Source organism: Somniosus microcephalus, chromosome 1 (genome assembly GCF_052327205.1).
Source record: "Somniosus microcephalus isolate GS21.2 chromosome 1, FLI_Smic_1.0, whole genome shotgun sequence".
Lineage (NCBI taxonomy): Eukaryota > Metazoa > Chordata > Chondrichthyes > Squaliformes > Somniosidae > Somniosus > Somniosus microcephalus.
In genome coordinates this window covers 303,154,398-303,161,340 of record NC_140987.1, presented here as the reverse complement: position 1 = coordinate 303,161,340, position 6,943 = coordinate 303,154,398, and positions in this window count along the sequence as shown.

Here is a 6,943-nt window from a genome sequence, read left to right as displayed (position 1 = left end):
CTTTAACCAGCAATGCTACCCCAGCGCCTTTTCCTTTTTGCCTGTCCTTCCTGAATATTGAATACCCCTGATGTTGAATTCCCAGCCTTGGTCACCCTGGCGCCATGTCTCCATAATCCCAATGATATCATATCCGTTTACATCTATTTGCGCAGCTAATTCATCCACCTTATTACGAATGCTCCTCGCATTATGACACAAAGCCTTCAGGCTTGTTTTTTTAACACTCTTAGACCTTTTAGAATTATTGTTTACTGCGGCCATGTTTGATTTACACCCTTGATTTCTCTGACTTCCACTTTTGCCTTTCTCCTTCCTGTCTTTTGCTTCTATCCTTGCTTCCCTTTCCTATGTCTTCCTGCACAGGTTCCCAACACCCTGCCATTTTAGTTTAAACCCTCCCCAACAGCACTAGCAAACACTCCCCCTAGGACATCAGTTTGTACTGGTCCCACCTCCCCCAGAACCAGTTCCAATGTCCCAAGAATTTGAATCCCTCCCCCTTGCACCATTCTTCTAGCCACGTATTCATCTGAAATATCCTTCTATTTCTACTGTGACTAGCACGTGGCACTGGTAGCAATCCTGAGATTACTACCTTTTGAGGTCCTATTTTTTAATTTACCTCCTAACTCCCTATATTCAGCTTTTAGGACCTCATCCCATTTTTTACCCATGTCGTTGGTACCTATATGCACCACGACAACTGGCTGTTCACCCTCCCCCTCCAGAATGCCCTGCAGCCACTCCGAGACATCCTTGACCCTTGCACCAGGGAGGCAACATACCATCCTGGAGTCTCGTTTGCGGCGGCAGAAATGCCTATCTGTTCCCCTTACAATAGAATCCCCTATCACTATAGCTCTCTTGCTCTATTTCCTCCTGTCCCATGCAGCTGAACCACCCATGGTGCCAAGAATTTGGTTGCTGCTGCCTTCCCCCAATAAGCCATCCTCCCCAACAATATCCAAAGCGGTATATCTGTTTGAGAGGGGGGTGGCCACAGTGGACCCCTGCACAACCTGCCTGCGCCTACTACTCTGCCTGGCGGTCACCCATTCCCTTCCTGCCTGTGCTGCCTTTACTTGTGGTGTGACCAACTGATTAAACGTGATATCCACGACGTCCTCAGCATCGCGAATGCTCCAGTATGTATCCATTTGCAGCTCCAGCGCCGCAATGCTGTCTGCCAGTAGCTGCAGCTGGATACACTTCCTGCACACATGGTCGTCAGGGACACAGGAAGTGTCCCTGATTTCCCACATAGTGCAGGAGGAGCTAGCCATGGGGCCAAGCTTTGCTGCCATGACTTACCCTTTAATTAATTTAAATTAAATCAGTACCACCAATTATACTACAATTAATGATATACTCAAGGGCCCTTGTTTCCTAGCACTCCCCGCTACACAACAGAGACCTTAGACACTATAACCACAAAATTAAGACCTTCTAACTTTATAAACTATGAACCTTAACTGTTTGGGTGAGCATTTATGCTACTCAATCAGCTGCTTCCTCCTGCCTGCGTCCCGTTTTGAATCGTGACGTGGCTCTGGAACGCCGCCGCCGGTAAGTCTGTGGAAAAAAAGCCCGCGAAAGTGAGTTTAAATACTCACTGAATCTCCGCTCTCACTGCTCCCGACAATGGCCTGTAATGAGGTCTGGAGCTGAGTGATCCTGGTGGAACCCAAACTGAGCATCGGTGAGCAGGTGATTGGTGAATAAGTGCCGCTTAATAGCACTGTCAATGACACCTTCCATCACTTTGCTGATGACTGAGTGTAAGCTGATGGGGTGTGAATTGGCTGGGCTGGATTTGTCCTGCTTTTTGTGGTCAGCACATACCTGGGCAATTTCCCAGATTGTCGGGTAGATGCCAGTGTTGTAGCTGCACTGGAACAGCTTGGCTAGAGGCGTGGCTAGTTCTGGAGCACAAGTCTTCAGCACTACAGTTGGGGTTTTGTTGGAACCCGTAGCCTTTGCTGTATCCAGTGCGCTCAGCCATTTCTTGATATCACGTGGAGTGAATTGAATTGGTTGAAGAGGGATCATCCACTCAGCCTGCACTTGAAGTCCTCACATCACAGATGCCAGTATTCAGCCTATGTGCAATCAACTTTATTTTGTGGTCAAAATATTAAATTGGGCCACAGTTAAGAGTCCTGTGTGCAGTTTTTAACATCTGATTGTAGAAAGGACATTAAATCCAGAATGAATGTAATGTCTAAAATCACCAGGATTGAAACCTGGCATCAAAAAAATAATTGTGAGGAGAGACTTGAGCTACTGGAACTATTTCCATTGGAACAGAGAAGACTAACTGGAAATTAAATAGAGTTTTTTTAGTATTATGAGAGGTTTTCATAGGGTGAATAGGGAAAATCTAGAACCCCAAAATTGCTTTGCATTTGGAGCATGAAAATGGCACAATCTGCGAGATTGGAGAGAATAAGGGAAGGGATCCATTTTCATTGGGTCTTTGCCCCTTTTTCTCGACGAGGAGAGATTCTGACAGAAATTCTTGTCAGCCTTCCATCCAGATGTCAGAAGAGGAGGCAGAACTGACAGGATGACATCATTCCCAAAAAGCCCACTAGTTCCTCCTCCCCCTTCTACCCCATGGAAAGCACTCGTGTGTGATGCAGGCATACATGAAGCAGTCCGGCAGAAGCGGGGCCCGAATGGCAATCGATGGCAGAGAAATCAATTGTTGCATGGAAAGCAGCAAGTTTAAAATCAGCAGGAATTCAAAACTTTAGCCCACTTCCTGAAGGAACAGCAGGGTGCCTTTCCAATAATGCTGCCATCGCCCACCCATCAATGATAGGTGGCCACGGAGTGCTACAGATGAATGGCCTCTTTCTGTTTTTTTAAACCCTAAACCCCACTGCTTTCTAAGATTAAAAACTTTAAAGGTGGAGGGACCAATTTTCATATATGTTGCCTGCAGCCCCTTTTAGGCCACTCTACACCAATAGTAATGGGTGGAGGGTGGAATATCAGGCAGTGTTGCCTGCAGCCTCACCTGTTTTTGGGCTGAATTAAGTTCCAGCATTTCTGATCTCAGGTGATTATTGGATTTGCGTTATTCTGGAAAAAAGGTGGCATTTTAATATTGGTCAGCAGATGACCATAGCAAACTATCTGTCTTCAGGTTAAGTAACACATGCAAAAGAGAAGATTTTGCAGTTAGTTCAAATGATTTTTAATTCTAATCGAGCGACTAAGTGATATTGGCATCTTCCTGCATGTTGGGCCATGGTTCACTGCTTTCACAGATTTGTGCACTGGTTGTAAGTATTGTATTGAAAATCTTGGATAGCAGCTTCCTGGCCTCAGGCATAAACTCTACACATGACCTACCTTGCCATGATCACCTGTCTACGCTTGTTCATCCTCATGTAGGAACAAGCAAAAACACATCATTGTGAGAATGTAGAATTATTACATTGAAGGATAAGCCAACAGACTATTTAAACTTTAGCCAAGAATAGGAAAACGCCAAAAACGCGTACAAAAGCATCAGCAGCCAGAAGAAATAATCCAGCAACTAACCTGTAATATTTTATGATCCCTTTAAATAGCGCTGGTGGCGGGGTGGGGGGCTTCATTCCGTTTAATGCCGTGTTCAGCTGTGCGAGGTTAAGAGAGGAGATGGCTGGAGTGTGCAGTTGGTAAATGGCAGCGCTGGCGTCAAATCAGCGTTGCACACTGATTGACGCCATGATCTGCCTGCTCTGCATGCTGCCGGTGGTCGTTATGAGCGTGTGCAAAGCCTTTTACGAAGATGGTGGCTGCGCAGTTTCTGTCGGAAGGATCCCACATCTCAGACTCCATTTTTGAGCGTTAGGTGGCCGCATAGCGCCTAAAATACGGACGCTACATGGCCCAGTTTAGCCCCCAAGATCTCTTGACAGCTTTGATTTGAACCCTCAAGTAATTGTTTTGTTGGTACCATTTATGTGCAGAATAACTGTGTAGAATTGTTTCCTTACATAGTGCCCTGTACGGACACAAAATGCCTCCAATCACTCCAGAGCTCTACTCGCAGTATCCTGAGGATAATCTCATCAGCAGTTTCTATTCAATAGTACCTCTGTTTTTCTTTACACTGTTGCCCATTTGACCCAAACATAAATCATTTGTTTGACCACATCACTGGGAAATACTGTACCCTCGGCAGTAAAACGCTCCAGTTTTATCTATTTAAAAAAAACCATGGCCTGGGACTTGCAGTCTTCCAAGCCTAATGCCGGCAGTGATGCAATGTTATGGATCTGTAATTTTACGGGTGCTTGTAAGCATCTGTTTCTCACAATGTCTGAAATTACTGTGACTACAGTTTTCTTGTAAGCACTATAGTGCTCGAATTTAATTTGTTGTTGCTAGCAGATGAAAAAAAGGATTCATGTGTATATTGTGCCTTTCACAGCTTCAGGAAGTCCCAAGCATTCCACAGCCAATGAGTGACTTTTGAATTGCAGTCGTCATTGTTATATAGACAAATGCAGCAGCCGATTTGCGCACAGCAAGGTCCCACACACAGCAATTAGATGATGACTAGAGGGATAAATGTTAGCCAGGAAACCAAGAGAATTCTCCTGCCCCTCTTCAAAAAGTGCCATTGGATCTTTTATGTCCACCTGAACCAGCAGATAGGGCTTTGGTTTAATGTCTCATCCGAAAGGTAGTGCCTCCAACAATGCACCGCTCTGGAGTGTCAGCCTAGATTATGTGCTGAAATCCTAGAGTGGGGCTTAAATCCATAACCTCTGATTCACAGGAGTGCTAGAACTCAGCCAAGATGACCTTATTAACTCAGGCGTGCTTCCTCATGTGTGATGAATTGACAGTCCTAAGATACAACTGGCTTTACTCGAGTGGCTCCAGTCTGTGTACTAAACTGTTCGGTGTAAGGTTTCTGCCGCCGACTTGACCTGCAACTTCTAATTTGAGGATTGCGTTCAGTGCACCTCTAGCACTGAACTTGGCTGAGGAAGTTCAGGAAAGAAATTGGTCTACGCAGGTAGTGAAAATGGGCTGATAGCGAACTGACAGCCAATTTTACACTGCAACCAATGTTCTTTTGCAGTGATTCACGATCAGCCCATTTTACATAACTGCCATTGACCAATTTCAATGGAACTCTCAATTTTGCCAGAACATTTGACTTCAATGGAAAAGAAAATTGGATGAGGTGTATAACAGGAGGTCATTCCACTACCACTAAAGTTGAAAGTACCACCCATACACTGTCCATTGGTTATACAGTTTCCCAAGCTACCCGAGATTGTCTGAAGAGCTGCAGCTTACAAGCTCAGGTTTAGGAGAGAGGCAGTGAACGAGATGTGCCACTACCACCAAAAGAAGAAAGACTTGCATTTCTATAGCGCCTTTCACCACCACTGGACGTCTCAATGCACTTTATAGCCAATGAAGTACTTTTGAAGTGTAGTCACTGTTGTAATGTAGGAAACGCTGCAGCCAATTTGCGCACTGCAAGCTCCCACAAACAACAATGTGATAATGACCAGTTAATCTGTTTTTTTGTTATGTTGATTGAGGGATAAATATTGGGCAGGACACCGGGGATAACTCCCCTGCTCTTCTTTGAAATAGTACCATGGGATCTTTTACATCCACCTGAGAGGGCAGGTTTAATGTCTTGTCCGAAAGACGGCACCTCCGACAGTGCAGCACTCCCTCAGGACTGCACTGGTGTGTATGCCTAGATTTTGGTGCTCAAGTCAGGAAGGCTTACAGCATCATCTGCAATGGCACTGCCCATGGCTGTCATTGTTGCCCATATATGCATCAATCGGTGACAGATTCATTATTCAGTATGGCCAACACCTTCATCACACTGCCACTAAGCAGCAACAGTAGCATGAGTGGCCTGCCCACATCTATCAGGCTGCTGGCTTTCCAAAAGTGCAAGTGGTCATTGATGCAGTTAACGTGACCATTCATGCTCCTGTGGCCTACATAAACTAAAAAGCATTTTACTCTATCCATGCACAGCTAGTCTCCAACCAGCAGCGCAGAATCATACAAGTCGGTCCCAACTTTCCTGGCCGTTCCCTTGATGCTTTCATTTTATACAAATCATCTGTGCCATCCTTATTTGGAGGGGAAGAATGGCAGGATGGTTGCCAAGGGAACAAAGCTACCCACTGCAGACATGCTGCCCTTCCGCCAACGATGTATCTACAAAGTGTAGATACAGCAAGGCCTATGCTGCCACCAGGATTATTATAAAGCACACAATTAGTATCTTGAAGCAACACTGCAGATGACTGAAAAGATCAGGGTTACATTGTGGTACAGCCCCTAAGGTCTCAAGAATCATCACCATCTGCTGCATAACTTTGCTCTTCAAAGAGATCTCGCCATGGAATAAGAAAAAACGATGGAGACAGTGAATAACAAGTAGCAGGGCAAAACATCAGTGTAGCCTGCAGGAATCATGTGTGAGGTACAAATATATAAGATATATTTCAATAAATACCACAGCAACACAATTTCTTCCAAGTTACGAGTGACATCTGCAAAATAACCACACCCAAATCATTTTCTTTTATATTTTCATGCTCAGCTATTTCAATAGCGTCTATTGTTATATTACGCTGTACTCCTGCTTTATTGGAAGCAATAACAAGTGCATTTATTTGATCAATTTGATGATGTGTGAATGTTGTCAGCACAGTACAGTCCCTTTGTGCTTGTGCTTTCTTTCAGTTGTGTGACGCCAAACCCACGGCGCCTTCAAACCTTGGGTAATGAGTGAGTGTGTCGGCTGACTGCATGGTTTTTGCAGGCAGACAACTGGGAATCTGGTAACCCTAGATCTCCTTGGGCTGTGCATTACCTGGGGCCTGCCCCTTAGTCAGTCATATCTAGTACTCTAGTGAGCAACCAGTTCTGTCTACTTTCTGCCACCTTG